Raw genomic sequence first — 22,291 nt, 5'->3', positions numbered from 1 at the left:
CCTCTACGGGCCGGCTGCGGGCCGCGGGAATCTCCCCGCATCCTCTCTTTCCCCGGGGGGGGGTGGGGGGACGGAAGGACTCAGCTCCGCCCGGGCGCCTCCACTCTGGACTCCCCACCGCCCTCGCGGCTGCCACCACTGCCCGGCGCTCCAGTACGCACGGGGCAGCCGGGGGCGCTGGCGGCGAGCACTGGGCGGGGAGCGGTGTGGGGAGAAGAGCAGAGCGGGGCGGAGGGGAGGAGAGGGGAGGGCAGGGGAGGAGAGAGCGGGGGAGCTGAGGAGCCGAGGCGTGAGCCGCACCGCCCCGCGCCCCGCACGCCCGCTAGATCTGGAGACGCGCGGGCGGCCGCTGGAGCGCACCAGCCGGGTCACCTTGTCTGGGAGGTAAGTCCGGACCGCCCCGGCGAGGGCGGACCGACGGACTGGCGGGGTGTGGCGGGGGCTGCGAGGGAGAGAGCGGGCGACGGAAGCCTGAGATTGTCCTGGAGCCGGCGGGCTTCCAGGCTCCGCCAGGGAGCGCGCAGACCCGGCGGCGGCTGGGCGCCCGCGGTAAGTCCGTGAGGTCGTGGCGACGGGACCTGGAAGGGAATGGGGGGGTCTCCGGGCGAGAGGACAGAGAGGAACTGGTGCGGAAGATGCGCAGGCCAGGACCGAGTGCTTCCAGCCAGGGCTGCACCCTGGCTCCCCGCCACCTTGGGCACCCTGGCGACGCCGAGGGCTCGCTGCGCAAAGTCGGTGGGAGCTGCTGAATTCCAGTCCCGGAAGCGCAGCGGAGCCCAGCTGCCTGTCCCGGACCCTGTTGTGTGCGGGGGGGGGGGGGGAAGGTGGGGGGGGAATGCTTCGGCTTGGCTGGTTCCAGCGATCCCCCTGCAAGGACCCCGAAGAGTCCAATCGGGCTGGTGAGCGGGACAGCAGAGGAGCTGGGGATGGAGGTCCACCTGGGAGCGGGAAAGGAAGCGGACTTCGAGCGCAGAGGGGAAAAGAAAGAGGAGGCTGCCAGCGCGTTTGGGATGGGGGGACGGAGAGGATCCCAACAGCCTACCCAGCCTGAGCTGAACTGAGGCCGGGATTTCGGGGGGAGCCCGTCAGCCCCAGTCAGGGCAACACCGCCTTTTGCGTCCGTGGTCTCTGGTGTGCGACAGCCTGCAGCCCTGAGAGCCGCCCGATCTGTGCTGGGATAGGAGCTAGCCCGTGCGCTTTGGGGAAGGTGGTGGGGTGTCGAATTCTAGTCTCCGCGTGATTCTTGTTCCTTCCGTGATGCTCCCAGAACTGGGATGGGGGATTGGAATAGGTCGCCTGCGGAAGTGGGCACTCGGAGGGGGGGGGTGGGATTTGATCTCTGTGCGCTTTCTGCAATACCCCAGTGAGTGTGGGAGTCTTGTAAGAGCTTTTGGCAGGTGGCTGGAGGGAGGTCCTTCAGTTTTTTCTATAGAACAAGAGGAAGGAGCCTTTGAGTAGCCCTCATTTTCTGTGGGGTCTCCTTGCATGCAGATACCCAGACTTCAGGTAGGCTGGAGCCTCTGCGCTGCTGGGCCTTCCCTAGACACATTCCCGTGTTCAGTGCAGCAGACACACACACCAACGGTTTAGTTGATTTGGGAGGGAGGGGATTGTGAGGGAGCTGGGATGAGGGGAGCTGGTGGCCCTTTTCTAGTTAGAATCAGGCAGCGGCTCCAGCGCACGTCTTTGTATCTGTCGCCTGCCCCCACGCTCTTCCAGGACAGCAGGTTAGGACTCAACCCAAATGGAGAAGAGGTGGCGCGTTGCGCAGACCTACAATCTCTGGAGGTGACTACCCTCCTCACAAACCTCAGAGCAAGCCAACTTTCCCTTGCTAAGGTGCCATTGCTTGAGCAGCCAGAGTCAGCGTCTTAGGTGCGGTTTGGGGGAAAGGGTCCTCCAAGAGATAACGAGATAGGGGATTGCAGACAGAACATGAATCGTCAACAAGGAGTCAAATCAGCAGCAGCAGTCGCCTGTCCGTTCTGGCGAGGGCAGTGAGAAGCTGGGGCCGAATTTCCAGATGAATTGCATGCAGTATGCCTCGCCCTGCCCTTGTTGACTGTCTTTTAGGAAATTCAGACCACAGGTGCAGGGCCTGTGGATGTGCAAAGAAGTCCACTCCACTTGGCTCCCTCCCTCCGGCCTCCCTCCCTTTCTCTGCTCCCTCCCTCCCGCCTTCCTCCCTTTCTCTAACAACTTGGGCTCTAGGCAAGGCTGGGTCTGTAATTACTCTGATGCTCTTGGTTTCCCTCCATGCCCCTTCCCCTCCTCCCCGCCCCATTTTTGGAAGCAAATAGCCTTGGTTTCTGTTATAGAGGATTTCAGTGGTACATAAAGGTAAAAAGAGAGAAAAAAAAAAACGGTACAGCTGTATGTCTTTTGCCCTGTTACTTCACTCCTTTCTGGATTGTGTAATCCGTGCTTGATAAGTATTTGAGGTGAGGAAGGTGTTAATTAGCTTAATTCAATCATTCCACATTGAATTCATAGATTATAGCATCAACTTCTGCCTCTCAAATACATATATACATATACATAATATCACACTTTGATAGCATCCAATGCAATTACATAGTTTAAATAATAAAACACATTGATTTAGGCAACTGAAACAGCCTTCCTTACCTGGGCACCAGTGGTTCATCCCTGTAATACAAACTGCTCAAGAGACTGAAATTTTATGATCACTTTCTGAGTCCAGCATGGACAAAAATAAATAAGTTCCCTTGACTCCATCTCCAAAATAACCAGCAAAAAGCATGGCTGGATGCGTGGCTCAAGTGATAGATCACTATCCCAACAGGCAGTAGGCCATCTATTAGTTTTGCCAACAACAGCAACAGAAAAAAAAAGAAAAGAAAAATTAAACACAGGAAAAAAAAAAACCGAAACACAAACGAACCCTCCCTAGCTCACTTCATCCTGTGCACATCCTTTTGTCTCTCCAGCTAAAAGCAAGTCACTTTATGGTCCTAATCATCAGAAATGATTGTTTTTGTTCTGCTTTGGTTTGGCTTGATTTTGTACCAGACATAGAACCAAGAGTCTCAGAGAGCATACTAAATACTAGCTCTGTCACAAAGCTGTACCTCCAGCCCCAGAAATAGCTTCTTAATAATTGCATTAGAATATACATACTATTAAAATAGAAGTGAAGGCATCCACCATTGGGAAAACCTGCTAACTTTCCTGGAGGATGGAGTCATTGAAGAAGGAAAAATATCCTGTTACTGAGTTTTAAAATGCATGTTAAATCATTAGATTTGATGTATACTAATAGTGTATAGGACATGAGCAAAATTCCATTTGAAGCACGATAGGCTAAAGAAGCTCTTCCAGGTAAAAACTTGAAAGCTTAATTCATAAATCATAGGCAATTAATTTCTCCACCAAAGTACAACAGTACATTTGACTCATCTTTTTCATTAACCTTAACTCCTATTTTCCTGGGAGTTGTTACTATTAAAAGAGCATAAGGAGGCATTTCCTTATGTAAGTGTTACTAATGGAGACACATGTCCCTGAAGTTTGGAGACTCAGGCACCATTGGATGTTTAATCCATTAACTAGGAAACCTTGGGTGGCACGTTGCTGTCATAGCCACTGAACCCTCAGACGATATTCTCTGTTCTCTGCTTGCTGGGATTTGGTGACCAGTGTGATTTCTGCTGTGTAGAGATGTGTAGCTTATACAAGGAAAGGCCATCAGAGTTAACAAGGGAGCCCTCCACAGAGCCCCTCCCACCCTACACACCAAGCTCCACTTCCCTGTAGATACAAGTGGTTCCTAAAAGGGATGTCCAGTGACATGCAGAGTCATTCTTTTGTAGAATTTTATAGGGTACACTATTTAGAGGCATCTTTAATTATCTTTTCTTAGGTGAATAACCCTCTTGTAGGCAAACAGTTTATTGTCTGCCTTACCTGCTCTCCAGAGTTTCATTGTGGTTCCAGTGTGATCCTGCTCCTTACTTTTCACATTGGAAAAATTGAGTTTCTCTGGGCATGCTGGGTAATTTGAATAGGTACCACATGAGCAAAGCATAATTGAGAGGGTTGTTTTTCAACATCAGCTCATGGCAGTGGGTGTAAATGAGTAGCAGAACTATCTGTTCTCAGTAGAGTATCCATCCTAGGACCATTTTGTGAAAATGCACTGATGTGAAATGCTCACATCAAGAGCTCACAAGAGCCACAGCTCTTGACCCAGCATCAGTGCCCTGGACACAGTGTGCTAAAATGTCAAAGATGCATATGAGTATTCCAAACATTAAAGTAGGCTGACCAGTCCACCCATATTGCCAAAGTGTGGATTTTCAATATTTTCTCTGCAAGATGCTTGCACTGTTTCAAATGCTGAGAGTTTACAAATGCATGTTTTAAAGAGCTCTGTAGGCATGAGGGCTCCAGCGTGCAGTCCGTACCCTTGCCATAATTTGCTCAATCCCAAGGCCAGGTAGAGGGATGAGTAGGAGTAACACACTGTAGTCACAGACTGCTTCTCTGTCTCCAGGCTGCCACTCTTTTTCCTTCATATTTTCTAGAGTATGTATGAAAAGTCTGGCCTTTCAAACTCTAGGCCCTGCCATTTCTTAGTTGTATGATCTTAGATAAATCATTTTCCTGAGATTCTGGTTTTTTCTACCACATTCTTTCCAAGATTTACAAAACAAGATGATTATGGCTATTTGTTAAAAAAAGGAGACTCTGGGCAGCTTATGTCTATAATCATAGCTACGCAGGAAGTTGAGATGTGAGGATCTAAGTTCAAAGTCAGCCCTCGACAGAATGTCTATGAGACTCTAGCCTCTTATTAACTACCCAAAAAGCCAAAACGTAGACCTATGCCTCAAGTGGGAGAAAGCTAGTGTTGAACAAACAAACAAACAAAAAAAAGCTCAGGGATAGCACCTAGACCCTGAGGTCAAACCCCAGGACTGGCACATGCCAGAGAGAGGGGCAGGGAGGGAAGGGTAAAGAGGTAGGGAGGGAAGAAGGAAAGGTGGGAGGGAAGGAGGGAGAGAGGGAGGGAGGAAGAAAGGAAAGGAAAGGAAAGGAAAGGAAATTTTGTACTGGAGAACATTTTGCTGAATATTCATGCTTTCACTGGATATTTCCGCATTCACATGGCTTTCTGAGAAAACAGAACCAGCCAGGGCCTTCTGTGCGTCTGCATCCTACAATTGCTTTTTGGCAGATGTCAGAATACAGACAGTTTGTACATACTCACGTGGGGTAAACCGACCCATGCACAGGAATGTGTGCCAGTGGTATAAATAGTGTGCCTTGCTAAGGATTTACAGAGACTGTGTAGGAGAGGCATGTGAGCAATAGCTTTTGAAATTTATCTTTAACATAACTAAATTTAGCTTCATATCTCATCATAAAAGTTTAATGATGTATTGCCTAAGATACATTATTTCAAGGCAGATTACCAACCAACCACTACCTACACGTGCAATATACATGCTGATTTAAGTTACATTGTTTTGTCCAAAAGTCTAATTCATCTTTAACTATTGTATGACATAATTTGTCAAATCGTGAAAAAATAATGTAAAATAAAACATGATGCTAAATAAAAACAAGTGAGCTTTAGAATCTAAAATTACTGTTAGAACTCAAAATACTATAATCAAGAAATATACACATGTAGAAAATGATAAAAATAAAAACTGCTTCTGAAAGCACAACCCAGAGGAAACTTTGGATAGTGTCTTGCATAAAATAAATTTATCTAGCCAGGAGCTTGGTAGCATTCCTGTAATCCTAGTTACTCAGGAGGCTCAGTTTTAAAGGACTGAAACCAACTCAGGCAAAACAAAAGTTGAGAGATTCCATCAACAACCACAACCACAACAGCAGCAACAACAGCAAAAAGCTGGGCTGGAAATACGGTGCTTCAGGTTGTAGAGTGCCAAATGAGTGAGCATGAGACAATGAGTTCAGTTATTAAAGCTCCAGCAAGTTCAGTTTTAACCAGCATTTGTCTTCTTAATATGACTCTTTCGTTTTCTCCTCTGTCAGAAAAAATGCTGCCTCTGACTCAAAATGCAAAAACAAACATGTTAGCCTATTAGAACCACACAAGTTGAGTAACATTCTGTCAGCTTGCAGGATATATCCAAAAGCAAGATACAGTCTTTGCTTCAAACACATCTGGATTAATCACTCTTCCTCTTCCTTAGTAAAGTACAAAAAAATGATGTATAAACTTAATTCTTCCACCATGAATGCAGTGATGTTGGCCTTCAGTATGTATGTTCAGTGGTTCAGGCCATCAGTGGGTACAGGTTTGAAATAAATGGTTTAGGATTCAGAACTGAGTGATAGTGGGCCCAATCCAAGACAGAGAGGAGCTGATCCAACTGTTTATCATTTCCAGTGTCTAGACCTGCATTCAAGAAAGCATAAGCATTTCTGCAGTCCCCCTTCAAACCTGAGGTCTCAGCCTCAGCCCGTGACCCCACCTGTGTTTTACATGAGGCCTTGTATCCACCAGTTGAGCACACCGTAAGATGATGGTGTATGGTATACTGCCCTCAGGTTGGTAGGCAGAGTTGTGGTGCAGAAAGTAGGCTGTAAATGTTGTATCTGAGATGCTTCAAGCACAGGGTCTTCTCTGAGCAGGTAGCTTAGATCTTCATAGGCTGATTCTGTGTTGGTGCATACACACACACACACACACACACACACACACACACACACACACACCCTCGAGCTCAAACTTAGGGCCTGGGTACTGAGTTTCTTTCGCTCAAGGCTAGTGCTCTACCACAGCTCCACTTTTTTGGGGGGGGGCGGTACTTAATTGGAGACATGAGTATTGTGGACTTTCCTGCCTGGACTGTCTTGAACCATGGTCCTCAAACCTCAGCCTTCTAAACAGCTAAGGTTACAAGTGTGAGCCAAAGGCACCTGCCGTAGGCTGACTTATCCACCCCAGATTGCCCCTGGCAGTTTTTCCTCCACTTTTAGCCCAACACATCTCCTATAGAAGACACTATAGTCTCTTCTGCCCTAGTTTCTTCCTTTTTCCATACACAGGACTAGGAGATGATTCATTTTTGCATATATGTTTTTCCTCGACATTTTCTGTTTGCTATGTACGTAAGTCAGGGATGCAGCTTGTTCATTTCAGGACTTTGTTACAATGTGATTGTCTGAGATGGATCTTCATTAAAAACGCATTTTAAGGGAAATAATATCTTCAGTTTTCTTTTTCTTTTTTTTTCTTTTTTTCTTTCTTTTTTTTTTTGCCAGTCCTGGGCTTAAACTCAGGGCCTGAGCACTGTCCTTGGACTTTCTCAAGGTTAGAGCTCTACCACTTGAGCCTCAGCACCACTTCCGGCTTTTTTCTATGTATGTGGTACCAAGGAATCGAACAAGGGTCTTCGTGCATATTAGGCAAGCACTCTACCACTAGGCCAAACTCCTGGCCCTTCAGTTTTCTTTTTCTAAGTTCATGTTCTTTCCTTCATTTGTATTTGAAGTTATGGGAAAGGATACATTTTGACCTGAGGGCTACCCATTGCTTTTTATTTGTTCACAATGACATCATCAAGGCTCTTGTGAGCCTCTCAGTAAGGTCTGCAAGCCTGCGTCACAGCCGTTCCCTGTGGGCGTCTCAGAGCAGGCAGACCATGTATGCAATTGCATCCTAGCTTCTCGGTTGGTACCACTGCTAATCTGAATATTCTGGATATCTGGCATTTTAGACATGATTAAGAGCCTTGGATGTATTTCACAACCTCGTAGTCCATTCTAGAACTGAAGAGATGCAATGTTTATATTGACTCAAAATGTCCAGAAAGCTGGAACTCCCTTTCTTGTTGCTACATCCAGAGAGGCTGATTTGCCAAGCACATTCTCAGGAAAGGCACACTTTACCATTCTAGGTCACCCAGGGAAATTCCAGCCCAGATTCTAACAAATGTTCTCTCTGTTTTACAATCACTTACCTGTAGAACTGAGGGCAGAGATCCACTCAGCAAGTAGTGTGTGTAAGCATAAACAGGAGGACTGCACATTCTGCTCATTGGTCTTGGCTATAGTACATCCTCCAGCTCCCTTCTTCCTTCCCAGGGCAGGACAATTTTCAGATATTCAAATATTCCATGAAGCTTTGGCATCAGTGTCTTCTCTTGTTGGCCGTATGGCATTCCTCTATAAGACACTTCTTTGTGGACAAGGGTTGCATCCCATTGGCCTTCTGCCATAGTCCCACTCCCTCACAGTTTCTCATTATGTCTCTAACTGCCTGTGCTGCTGCTTTCCTCTATGCGCCTTACCTAGGGAGGTACATGGAGGCCTGGAGCAGCACCCAGGAACACAGTTCTAGCTAAGGGATTCTGATACTCCCTCATCAGATAGCTGAGCTATAATACATCCATGAGTCCTGGCCTTTCCTCTACCTTGTCCTGTAGCTTTTACAATGCCCTGTGACAGCTGTAGAGGTTTCTGGTGACCTTCAGATAGTAAATTACCTTGTAAGATTAGGAGTTCCAAGATCTATCCAATTTAGATATATTTCTATCCATGACAACCAGGCCCCCAGGACTGATAAACAGGCAGTAGGGATCAAACCCTTAGCTTGCCTTTTCATTTTCTAATGTGTGTGTTTCTCCAGCATTAGGACTAGGTGGATAAAAGAGTGGAGGAAAGAAGCCACCACAGTTCCTTAGCTGGTGCTATCTGGCCCTCACTGTGCTGTCAAGGTCCTTGTGCTGATGTAGGTAGGCACTCAGATGCACCATATAGATCTTTCCAGAAACATCTCCCTTGTGGCTTTCCCATGGCTATACTGGCTCTACTGGCTGAGAAATTCCACCTCCAATCCTGGGACCTACACCTGTGCTTCATCTGCACAATGAGAAAGTAGCTTCTGCTCTGACAGAATGACAATCCTGGGTTTTCCTGTACACCTTCCTGGGAAAAGGCAGTGTCGTCTTTCTAGATATCATCCTCCAACTAAGACCACTCTATCATTTAGTTCAGGGATGAGGTCTGGGTGTGCATGCACATGCTTTTGTAAAGGGATGGCAAGTCAAGGAAGTACAACAGCCTTCACTAGAAACAGGTGCGTCATGGAAAGGGATGAACAGGAACTCATACTCCAGGATGGGCCACACAGCAAGTGTTTACTTCTTAACTCTGCTGTACCTAGGCATTATGTAGAAGGCAAGACCAGATACTATGGATATGTGGGTGTGTACACCTATGGGATCTTAGTGTGTCTGTGGAAACTGAGGCTCCATGGAGGTGGAGTATTGGGGGAACTCGTGGAGAGCTGAGCAGGGGCTGAGGGTAGACCTGCATCACCAGCACTTTTGTGTGGTTAAAGACATTCCAGATTCCACATGTTTCTAGGACACTAACATCAAGGAGGTTTTCTACCATTGCTGACTTTGGGATTGGGTTCTGGAGGCTGAATAAGGATTCATTTCTGTGAGTGGCACAGTCCACTTTCTGCCTTGTCTAGGGTAATCTTACAGGAGCCCAGTTCCTCAGGACAGGGATGTTTCCTCTAAATGATGGGTTTCTTACATGATGTAGAGGTAATCTAATAGGGAGGTCAGGCCAGCTCAGCCTCCAGGGCCAGAAAAAAAGCTTATCTGCATCTTGTCCATCACTTGTTTGCATCTTGTCTCAAAGATGATTCAGAAAAACAAAGATCAGGTTTGAATCTTATTGCTTATTGCCAGCAGTGCCTCTCCTGACCCCAGAATGAAGCTCCAAAAAAGGAAGAGAGGGAGTGAGAATGGGAGGGAAGATTCAGGGTATGTCTGTGATTCCTTCCATGAATTTCTGAGATGTCCCCATTTCACACTTAGTGTAACCAAGAGACTCAGAAGGACACCCTGTACTCCAAATCCTGGTCTAGTCCTCTGCTATCAAGGAGGGTTTGCTTGCCTTTACCTCTATTTCTAAAGTTCATGTTTTCTCTCTCCACCATGCTCAGTTCCTCCGTTTTCTTGCTATTGCTAGAAGTTAGCACAATGTTTAGGAGAGTTGCATGTCATGTACAGTATGTGGATAATAAATCAGGTATGAACCATAAATCCCAAGTAGGACCAAATGTAATGAAGTCACTTTTCCATCTGAATATTTGGGTAATGTCTTCTTAGGAGCATATACACAGCAAGTCAGTAAACCAAGATACAGGTGAGGAGAAAACAGAGTGATAGGCCAGGCTGAGAATTGTGTACCTAGAAAAGTCCAGGACAGCAGGCACCTCCTGCAAGAAGTCCCAAGCCCCAGCTGCAAGAGGGGAAGCTCTTCTCTAATGACATAGGCCCCAGACATTTAGAAAGAACACTGACATAAAGTAAGACAGCAGGTCAAACCGTGCTCCTGTATTGCTCTCAGCAGAAGGCTTTACCCAGAAGATGGAAATGTTCTTCGTTTATAGTCACTGCCCAGCAGGGCTGGTCTTCCTGGAACTTGTGTTCAGTGCCTTATGTATTTCAGGAATCGATTTGGGTGCATTAGACTCAGACCACTGCTCAAGTCCCCTCTTAATTAACCTGATGTCTTTATAGAGTATAAAGCAAGAATGAACCCAGTTGTCTCCAGGGATTCAAATCAAGGGCTTCTGTCCTCACAAGGTCTGTCCTGGACAGCCATTTGGGAGCATAGGTCTGTTCCTTGCCCTGACGTCTGTTGTCCCATAGTTGTACTGATAGGCCTACTCTGATATGTGTGTGCGTATGTGTGTGTGTGTGTTTGGTGGGGGGAATTGATCCCTGTCAATGCTTCTTCCTGCTCCCCATCCTTTCTTCACTAAGCTGGTTTCTCATCTCATTCTTGGTTGTGATTGAAATGCTTCTCTGTTTACAATGAGGTTATTCCCCCAAGAAACCCATCCTCTGTTGACATGCCATAAGGTGAATAAAACGCTTTGAATCTACCTAGAATATCCCTGCTTTGGCCACCAAGCACATTGTAGTGTCTTGGTGGTATCCCTTTGTCATTGCAGGGCTGACCTGACCGGAAGCTGTGGCCCTCTGCTCTGCCCAGCAGAGTGAGAGATGATGGGACTACATGACAGGAGCCAGGAGAAGATCCATATTCAGGATTGGATGCTTTTTTTCTATAGAAGGCTTATTGTTTTGAGCTATACCAAAACTGAAAACTCTGAAGTGGAGCTACCATATGTCAGAGATCAGCTCCAAGATGGCTTTCCCTATTCCTAAACCCTGTGGAGACTCAGCCTTGGACAACTCCATGGAATATTTCCTAGGGTTTCAGCCTTCTGAAATCCTTCTTTCCAGGTTCTCTTCTATCATCTCTGGAGCTCCCGCTCTTCCACCTCTCTTCTGACAATGATACACAGTAACCCAGAAACCCATAGCAGAAACCCTCCCCTCCTGGGCTCTCACCTCCTCTTTCTCCTTCCCAAGTTGAATGATTCCTCACCTCTCCCTCACATCTCCCCACTGGCCCCCAGTTAGAACTTCACTTCCTGCCAAGTAATCTGAGTGGCTGCCATTGAGTCTCCCTGTGAGTGCTCCTTTCTTCTGCCTGCTCAAATGCACATCTGCCTCCAGCCCTTCCTCACCGAGTCTCCCCTGCCCGCTCTTCATCTCTAGCCACAGAGGTCAGGCTGCTTGGGGAGGACACAAGACTGTTTTAACAGGCCCTATCCACCTCCAGCTTCTCATCACTTCCCTGTATTCACAGAATGCCAGGGTTCTCCTGCTCCATCATGCACACATACACACACACGCATGCACACACACACATGTGTGGACAAACACCCTCACTTAACGTGTCACATTCTCTTACCTCTTCCCCTAGCTTTAACTACCTCTCACTAATTTCCAAAGCTCACTTTGCTTTTAATCTCATCCTAGGGTCCTTCTTCAAGTCCAGCATCCTCATCTTTGAATGTCCTCATCCCATATATGGCCTTCACGGAACATCCAAAATATGAATTATCTAGAAATAGCTCTGTCAAGAAATGAGGCATAAGAAGTAGGCTACCAATGTGCTCATGACATCAGAGAACACCGAGACAAATCAGAGACCTGTACCATGGCTGTGCACAGGAGAGCTTGAAGGTGACAAGATCTCACTGTGCTCTCCATGTTCATTTATAGGAATAAGGCTGCCTAGTCAGAATGCCAATGGTCTATTGTTTATTGAGAAATAGCATTCTTTAAACATTCATGAAAGAATAACCAGACAGAAATGTTAAAAATTGCCTTTTAGATTTTTTTGTCTGTACAAATAATGGTTTTCATTATGACATTTCATTTCTACCTATCTGTCTGTCTGCTGTGCGTGTGTGTGTGTGTGTGTATGTATGTAAGTATAATAGACTCTGAACGTATTCACCCCTCATTAACCTTTTGGTAATCTTCTCTAATACCTCCTACTTCCCCTCTTCATTCTAAGTAATCCTCCTTCTACTTTCATTTTTTGAATCTAGATTCCAAATATCAGAGAAAAAAGAAATAGTCGTTTTTCTGAATCTCGTTTGCTTCACTTAGCATGATTATCTCTACTTTCATCCTTTTTTCCCTACAAACAACAACATTTCATTCTTATTTATGGCCAAGGACTATGCCATTGTATATAGATACCAACTTTCTTATCCATTCATGCATTGATGGGTACCTCATCTTTGTCCATAATCTGGTTATTGTGAATAGTGCGGCCGTAAACATGGATGTTCAGATACCTCTAATAAAAGACTGACTTAGATTCCTGCTGGCATGTACCCAGAAGGGATATGACTGTACCATATGCGAGTTCTAGTTTTAGATTTTTAAAGAACTTCCATCCTAATTTCCATAGTAGCTGCACTAATTTATATTCCTTCCAGCAGGATTCTTTGACACACTCACTCCAACCTCAACATTTATTGTTGTTTGTGTTCTTGATGACAGTTATCTAGCTGAGTTGAGATGTATTCTCCAAGTCCTTTTGGTTTGCATTTCCTTCTTTGCTAAAGATGTTGAGCATTTCTCTATAAATTATTATCCATTTGAACTTCTCTTGAGAACTCTCTATTCAGTTCATGTGTCCATTTATTGATTGGATTATTTGTTACTTTGGTGCTTGATTTTTTGAGTCCTTTATATATTCTGGATATGAATCCCTTGTTTGATGAATAGCTGGCAAATACATTCTCTTATTGTGTAGGCCATCTCTGGTAATTGTTTCCTTGGCTGTGTGAAAGCTTTTTCATTTGATGCAGTTCTTATTTATCTAATTCTTGCTGTTATTTCCTGAGATATTGGAGTCCTATTCAAAAAGTCATTGCCCTTGTCTTTATCTTCAAGTGTTTTGCCTGTGTTTTCCCTCTATCAAACAGCATATCTTTAAATAGTCATTCCATCAATTAATACCAAGTAACAAAATTACATTAATTGACCTCATGTGTGTTAGGATGGCTAAAATAAGGAAAAGGGAAGAAAAGAAAACTTGAGATTGTAAAGTAAGCTGGCTCCTATAGAGAATAGCCCCTTAAAAATGTGCAATCTACTATATACCATAGCAAAGATATGGAACCAAACCAGATGCCCCTCAGTTGATGAGTGAATCAACAAGATGTGGTATTTATACACAATGGAATTCTATGTTGCTGTCAGAAAGAACAACATCACCCCATTTGTAAGGAAATGAAAAGACTTAGAAAAAAATCATATTAAGTGAAGTAAACCAGACTCAAAGGAACATAGGCTCAGTGGTTTCCCTCATTTGTCATAATCAGTAGAAACCTTGGGCTCTCCTAGCAGAGATTTACAATAGAACAAAACCTAGATACATATAGTATGACACTAAATGAAAGGACCTCCAGGATATAGAACCAAAAGCCATATAATGAGTGATTGTAGTCCTTAATGTAGTATGTTATCTCTCATCTCTTTTGCTGTCCCTTGGTTATCTCATGTTGTTACAGTATTTCACCTTGTTATCTGATATATTGTATAGATGCGTATTTGGATATTTGAAATCAGATAGGGATGGGGGAAAACAAGATGAGGGGCGGGGGAAGGTGAGAGGGAAATGGGGACCAAGACATGAGAAAGGGTATCAATGTTTGTGAAATAATGCACTTTCTATCTAGTGAATATAATGTAACCCTTCTATTAATTACAATAAAAACATCTGGAAAACAAAATAATGTGCAATCTAGCACTTCCCCTTCAGTGTATATAGCCCAAAGAACAGGAATTATTGTCTTGAAGAAATATTTGCAATACCATGTTCCTAGCAGCATGATTCACAGTAACTAAAATGTGTAAGGTTAAGTATAATATAGTATGTGCATCCAAGGAAATACTACTGCATCTTTCAAAAGGAAAGAGATTCTGACATATACTATGATGTGGATGAAACTCAGGACATTATACTAAATGATATAAGCCAGCACAAAAAGACAGACACCACAAAAATTCCATTTATATGAGGTATTTAGAGTGATCAAAACCATGAGACAGAAAGGATCATAGTAACTACAAACTGGTGGGAAGGGAAGTGGAGTGATTGTTTAGTGGGTGTAGAGTCTCAGAAATGCAAAATGAGAAGGTTCCAGATATCTATTACACAACACTCCACCCAGCACTGAATATACTCAACTCTACTGCACCATACTGTGAAGAGCAGTTAAGATGATAGATTTTCATTAAGTTCATTCTGTTAGTTCCTAGCAGAATTGACTCGCTATTCTGCAGAGCTATTGCTACATAGAAAACTGTCCCAAACTCTATGCTCATGGGTCTGTGGTCAGGAATGGGAACAGAGAACTGAAATCACGAGGACAATCATCTCTCCTCTACTTCCTGGGACCTCCACTGGAAAGACTTCAGGAGACACTGTAGCCAAGTCAGCTTCTTTTCTTCCCATAGCTAGACCAGGCCTCGGCTCATTTGCAGGATAGGCCTGTAGCATCTTCCCATGGCCTTTCTCTGGCTTCCTTCAGCAGGGTAGCCTCAGGGCATTCAGCCTTCCTGGATTGAGTCTCCATGCTAAGACTGAGCATAAACAGGAGGATGTTAGCTTGTTCCAACCACCTTGAGTCACTCTGGCTGTTCTCCTGGCCTGTGAACCTCCTGTTTGTGCCTTTTCATGTTGCTGGGGATGATGGGCACATACCATCATGCTTAGCCAATGGTTGAGATGAGTCTCCTAAGCTTCCTTTGGCCTGGGAAGACCTTAAACCTAGACCCTTAAACTGTGCCTCCTGAGTAAGTAGAATTCAAGGCTTAAGCCTCATACCTTCTATACTTTTTGAAAAAAAAATACTAACAAACACTAGTAAGAAAATATAAAAAGAAGCATGCATAGATACATCAGCCTGTAGTTGGAATACTTTAGTATTTCTAAGTATGAAAAATATAAATTAAATATTTGCATGCATTCTGTCTAAACAATTATAAGCAAAATTTAAAGGCATATAATACAATGAAAATAAACATTTGCAACCAATAAACAACCCTCTTTCCACTTCCCAGTATATTTTGAAACAGTGCCTCACTATATAAATCCAGGCTGACCTCAAACTGAGTTCCTCCTGCTTCTACCTCCTAAGCACAGGGATTATATGTATGTGCCACTACACCTGGTTCCCCTAAATTTCTCTTAATCATGTATTGTGTTCCTACATTGTGTGCTAGAGCCAGCACAAATCATCTGCCCAGTCTCTGTTCCTCCTTCTCGGTTTCCTGTGCACAGTCCCCCAAAACCCTCAGCAGAACTGCTCCACACCCCACCTGGCTCCATGGTCATACCACAGCTGGAGTTCTAAGGAAGATCCTTTACCTCAAGCATGCCAATATTTTCTCACTTCTGACTGGCATTCTGGAGTCTAAGCCCCACAGCAGTGGATGCCCTTCTAAAAGCAGGTTATTCAAATCTCCATGTCTGTGAGTATTGTGCCTGGGAATGGACTATCCTCAGCTTGACACAGGGCTGATGTGATCCTAGGAGTTTCAGAGACCTCAGGTCAGAGTAGGAGATGGCGATGCTGTAGTCAAGACCCTAAATAGAAAAGGACTAGATAGAAGAGAAAGAAAAGTCTTCTAGGTAGAGGGTCAGAGTTCAGAGAAATACAGAGGGGCACCAAGGACATGGTATTTTAGAGTGGCTTCAGAACCCAGTCTGTATCAGTGGTATTTCTTCTATCTTGGTGATCACATGCAAAATAGCAAATGGAATCAGATGCTTTTACATGCCTCTGTAGCTCATCTACTGCTGCATTCAGATTCCCCCAGTCCTGCAGCATGAACATTTAGGAATACCAGCAATTTGGAGATGTCCCTGGGTCTTCCAACTCCAGTCTCTCATCTGGGTGCTATCCCAGGATATGTGGAGCCAGCAGCATGGGAACTGAGATTGCTGGGATCAGCTCTTTCACTATAACCCCAGAAAGTCTCTCTTCATAGGTTAAGTCTTCCTTCTTGCCTGCCTGCCTGCCTGCTTCTCTTTTCTGCCTTCCTGCCTTCCTGCATTCCTGCCTTCCTTCCTGCCTTCTCTCCCAATCTCCTTCCTTCCTTCTCTTTCTCTTTTGTTATTTCTGCCCTTTGTTTTTTCTTTGTTTTGCTTTTCTCTTTCTTTCTTTCTTTCTTTCTTTCTCTTTCCCATCTTCCTTCCTTTGCTCCCTTCCCCCTTCTCTCTCTCTCTCTCTCTCTCTCTCTCTCTCTCTCTCTCTCTCTCTCTCTCTCTCTCTCTCTCTCTCTCTCTCTCTTCTCTCTCTCTCTTTCTCTCTCTCTCTCTCTCTCCCTCTCTCTCTCTCTCTCCTCTTTCTTTCTTCCTTTCTTTTGTATCAGTACTGTAGCTAGAACTCAGGGCCTAGGTGCTGTTCCTTAGCTGTTTATGCTAAAGGCTGGCACTCTACCACTTGAGCCACAAATTTACTTCCAGCTTTTTGGTGGTTAATTGGGGATAAGACTTTTAAAACCTTCTGGCTTTGACCTGCAGTCCACAGATCCCAGCCTCATGTAGCTAGGATTACAATTGTGAACCACAGGCACCCGGCTGAGCTTCATCTGTGATAGCTCTGAGCTCCAATTCAAATTTTCCAACAAAAGATATAACATTACATGCACTTAGCCTCAGGAGTCAACCATTTAATGTCCACATTTCTTTTATTAACCCAATTCCCAAGACTTCCTAATTTCAAGGAGAGAAAACAGAATTCTCTACCCTGCCATTCTATGTTAAGACTGCATTAGAGGACAGATATGAGATGGGAAATATTGCATTCGCATTTAGGACACATGGTTGGACACAAATGCTAAAAAATACTCAAAAACTTGTTGTACTCAGTCACCTTTGGGTGACATGTGAAAAGCAAAAAAAAACTATATCCATCTTTAAAATTCGAGATTTAAAATTTAAATATATAGATTTTTTTGTCTTCTTATTTATTTTCCAGTGTCAGTAAAAAAAGAAAGTCTTAGATGTCAGATTGTTTTATACAGCATGTTCTAGAACCTGGCGAATACTTGGATCCTTATGTCAGAAAAACCAGGATGTAATTCTAAACATCGTGTGTATGCAGTAGTCACTGAATAAGGAGATTTAGGTCTTGGGAATTTGGTTCCCTCTCATTGCTCAGTGCTGTTCAGTAGAAGGAGAAGATGGGGAAAACTGGAAGTTTTACCTCTTGGGAAGTCTCATGCTTCCTCCAGACATAGAATTCAGTATAGTATAAAGGAAATATAGTTCCACGTTGCTTTCTTTATTTTTCCCTCTTTTTCTCCTCTTTGTCTTCATTTTGCACTGCTACATGTGATTTACCAAAACAGCCCTTTATGCAAGTGTACATTTATAGTACAGGTTAGAAATTGGACAGGCAGAAAGGACAGAATGCTGGGGTACTGCTCCAGAGCTGAGCCAGCAGGACACCTTTCCTGCTTTTTCCTACCTGACTTGAGTCTGCAGACAGGAGAGGCTGACTCAGCGGCACAGTGGAAGCAGTGCTGCATCTGTAGCATCTCGGGGCTCTTGTATAGCTGCTACTGCCCCAGACACAAGAAATGAAAGGTGGGCAGACTCTCCTCCTTGCTGGGAGATTTGTTTGACCAGAGCCACATCACTTTTTGGGTATAAGAAAGTGTGAAATGGGCAGAGGAGGGAAAGGGGGACACAAACATGAGAAGGGGTATCAAAGGTTCGAGAAATAATGTACCCACTACCTGACAAATGCAACTGTAACATTATCCCAACAATAAAATACAATTTTTTTAAAGGAGGGCTTGCTTACCTTTCCTACCTCTGGGTGAAGGTGGGTCCTGTGAAGACCTGACATCCTGTGGTGATTCACACACTCAGCCAATAAGAGTACCACCTCGCTTGCCAGTAAGGTCCATGCTAAAGCACAGCACAGCGTGGCAGTGGGAAGAGGAAGAGGGGTGTGTTTGTGAACTCAGGAGAAGACTCAGGGCTTGGCTGGTGACTGTGGCATATGGTGAGAGGGAAAGTACAAGAGCAGAGGGTACCCCTGGGCTTGGACACAATGGCCAGGCTTGATGTATCTGTTGTTGGACGTGGACCACACTTTGAGTAATTCAGACCCAGAATTTACAATACATTCAGATGCACATGGGAAGATTTACAGATTGGCTTGGCCGAATGTGGTGGTTCAAACCGGTAATCCTCTCTACTTTGGAGGCAAAAAATAGGAGGATTGTGATTTGAGCCCACTCCAAGCCCAAAGAAATTCTCAAGACCTTTCCTCAACCAGTGGTGGGGTATGGTGACATAATCCCACTGTCCTGGCTGTGAGGAAGCACAATAGTAGAGCACAGAGCTCTGCATTTGTCATCACCAGCTGTGTCAGAAAGATTACAACCTAGGACCTCCTAAGCATAAAAGGAGACCCCACATCAAAATAGCCAACACAAAAGAGGCTAGAGGCGTGGTTTAAGTGGTAGAGCATCTAACTAGCCATCCTAAGACTGAAGTTCCAGTTGCAGTAACAACAAGACAATAAATAATATTGATTTTACCTGCTGCTCTGGTTCTGAAATGATTTGAATGTCTTCTAAAAGCTCACATGCTGCAAGTGTGGTCTCTGGTGCGTGGCTGTGTCGGTATTGAGGCGATGAATGTAAAAGAGAGGGAATGTGGAGGCCTAATAGTTAATGCCTTCATATGGACATCATCCTCTGGAACTTAATGCTGACCTTGCAGAGAGGATTGCCCCTCACAATTCAGTTATTTGAGTTGAGTTATTTATCAAGAAAACATGTTTTTAGCCAGGTGTCAGTAGCTCAGGCCTATAACACTAGCTACTCAGGAGACTGAGATAGGAGGATCATGGTTCAAAGCCAGCCAGAGCAGGAAAATTTGTGAGACTTGTATCTCCAATTAATCATAGAAAAGGCTGGAAATGGTGCTCTGGCACGAGTAGTAGAGTACTATCATTGAGCAAAATGAGCTCATGGATAGCAGCTGGGTCCAGAGTTTAAGCTGACCAAAAACAAAAGACAAAAGAGAAAAGAGAAAACATTTTCTATAAAAGAATGGTCCTGGCCTCTCTCCAATATCTTGCTTCCTGTCTCATCAGGTCATTTCTTGCATATCTTTCTACCAACTGTTGTTTGGGCATATATTATAGTCAGATAATCCTTCCCAGTGCTGAGTAGATGCCAGCACCCTGCTCTAGGACCTCCAAAACTGAGCTAAAAAAACTCCTTTTCTTGATTCGAGCTCAGATATTTTGTTAGAGCAATCAAAAACACCCCCAAATAACATAAAGATGACTGATTTCAACTGGGTTAGTCATAGGAATGCAGCAGCAGAGTCACTAGAGTTCACTGACACATCTGTAAGGCCGCCTCTTCAGACTCTAAGGCACACATCAGACACCTGGGGATTTGCAGCTGTGTGGATTCTGGCTCATCCCATCTGGGATGGAGCCTGCGTATCTATTTCTTACTAGTGGTGGGTGATGATAGTGAGGCTTGCCACCGGCGTCACTTTAGGCAGCCAGGTAGGGAAGGTAGGAGATGGTAGGATAGAGTAGTTGGGCCGTAGATAAGAGTAATTAGCCCTCATCTACGTTTCCCTGCCTGGGTGAAGAGAAGGTAGAAGCTAGTTCAACTGAGGGTGCTGAGGATGTAAGGCTTTCAGACATTGACAGATGGGTTTTAGTTGCTATAAGTAAATTTATGTAACCTGGATTTCGGTCAAGTAGTATAATATGCTTCCGGTTTGTCTTATGTAACAGTATAATGAAAACAAATTCTTCACATTCTTTTATTCAAACACTTGGAAGTGGGAAATAAATCTGAGGTCCTTACTGCTGCATTTATGGCTTTGTTGCAGGCTTGGGGTGAGGTGGGTAGTGTACAGAGAGTAAGCATCTCAAGGAGACTCTTGAGGGAGGTTCAGATACTAATATCATAGTTGATCTGAGTTCTCCACGCTCTCTTTTCATTTCCTTCCTTCCTTCCTTCCTTCCTTCCTTCCTTCCTTCCTTCCTTCCTTCCTTCCTTCATTCCTGCCTTTCTTTCTTTCTTTCTTTCCTTTTTTTTTTTTTTTTGGTGGGTCATAATCTCTGCCCGGGTGCTGTCCCTGTGCTCTTCAGCTCAAGGCTACCCCTCTACCCCTGGGCCTGGGTGCTGTCCCTGAGCTTGTCAGCTAAAGGCTATCACCCTACCCTTGGGCTAAGCCCCATTTATCATTTTCTAAAGGTTAATTGGAGATAAGAGTCTCAGGTCCTTTTGTGCCCGGGCTGGCTTTGAAACTTGATCTTCAGATCTCAGCCTCCTGAGTAACCAGGATTATAAGCATGAGCCACCTTGCCCAGTTTTAAGCTGTCTTTTCTGGGTTTTCTATTCCTAAAGTTTAAATGAGTCCTGTTATGTGAAAAAATGTAAGGGAATGTTTTGCGTAGGGACTAGTATATTCCTCTCTCTCTCTCTCTCTCTCTCTCTCTCTCTCTCTCTCTCTCTCTCTCTCTCTCTCTCCCTCCCTCCCTCCCTCCCTCCCTCCCTCCCTCCCTCCCTCCCTCTCTCTCTCTCTCTCTCTCTCTCTCTCTCTCTCTCTCTCTCTCTCTCTCTCTCTCTCTCTCTCTCCCTCCCTCCCTCCCTCCCTCCCTCTCCCCCTCCCTTCCTACCTTCCTCTCCCTTCCTTCCCCCACCTCTCTCTGCCATTGAACTCAGGACCTGAACACTGTCTTTGGGCTTTCTCCAGGCTAGAGTTCTATCACTTGAGCCTCAGCACCACTTCTAACTTTTCTTCCAGCAGGAAATCGTGCATGCTAGGCAAGCACTCTACCACTAGGCCAAGCTCCCAGCCAGGACTAGTATTGGCAAGCAGTGGGACTGAATTATCGAGTGTACATTTACATGTACATACATGTATGCATGTGTGTGTCTGCTTGCATGTATGCACATGCTTCCTCTTGCTTCTGGATCCTTGTTTATAGGATGTGTGTCAGCGTGTGTGTAAACAGGGTGCCAGTGATTCCTTACCTCCTTTGCATTGTGGCATTCCTACTCATTAGGATGAGAATCCACTTGTCTACATGACTCAGGATGGGCCCATCTTAGTGGAAAAGTGGTGACATTTCTGCTGTGAGTATAGGGCAGTGTCAACTGTCACACATATTGGAGAGACTGCTGCATGCTAGACTCCAAACCCACTCCAACTCCAACTAGCCATGCAGTTTCTTTTAGAACACAGTGCCCTTGAGAAATAGATGTTACTTTCCCATTCCCAGACCCTCCCCCCCACACACGGACCTGCAGACATGTATATCCTTGAAGATACCACTCATAGGAATATACAGATACATCCAACACAGATATACTCACTGGCCCAAGCAGTAATCCTGTCTATAATGTGAATGTCACTGATACTGAGCGGGGCCAGGGACTCCTGAGGGTCTTGAGCCAGAAGTTGGGTCATTGTGCAGACGGATGCATACATTCACTGGGCTTGAACCCTTAACTTGGTGCCTCCAGAGCTCCTGGTGTTCTGGGGAAGAATGCCATCTGTGTGTCTCTCTGTCCATGAGCATGAGGTGAATTAAAACCAACACATTCTGAGAACTCTGCACAGGTATAGGTGGTGACTGGGGCTTTGGTTTATAAGGTAAAACAAAGTTTGGTTCTGGAGAACAGAAATGTATATAGATTCGGGGAGCCCTTCAGGAAATGGCCTAGAAAGAACAGTATATATCAGAATCAAGTAAACTCATTGACTACAGATTGACAGGTGTAACGGATTAAAAAGCGAGAGCATCAGATACTGTCACCTTGCTGTTGTTAGCACAGAATATGACAGTGGCATACTCATAATCTGGCTGAAGCCCAGCCAGTGTTGA

The 22,291-nt window shown here is 44.8% G+C and overlaps 1 protein-coding gene across 3 annotated transcripts in view; it reads left to right on the top strand.

Moving 5' to 3' along the window:
• Positions 1–240: 240 nt before the first annotated feature.
• Positions 241–22,291, top strand: part of Syndig1 (synapse differentiation inducing 1) — a 154,499-nt gene continuing 132,448 nt past the window's right edge. Inside the window, exon 1 of one of the 3 annotated variants that reach the window (XM_090351908.1) lies at positions 241–384. The gene's annotated coding sequence lies outside the window, so the exon portion shown is untranslated. Of the gene's footprint in view, positions 385–462; positions 550–832; positions 900–22,291 lie in introns of those variants that run through there. The other 2 variants (XM_090351907.1, XM_090351909.1) reach the window with 2 other exon arrangements.

Source organism: Megascapheus bottae, chromosome 18, assembly GCF_031878675.1.
Source record: "Megascapheus bottae isolate mThoBot1 chromosome 18, mThoBot2.hap1, whole genome shotgun sequence".
NCBI lineage: Eukaryota > Metazoa > Chordata > Mammalia > Rodentia > Geomyidae > Megascapheus > Megascapheus bottae.
The sequence above is the reverse complement of the archived record's forward strand: the minus strand, read 5'-3'. Positions and strand labels throughout refer to the sequence as shown.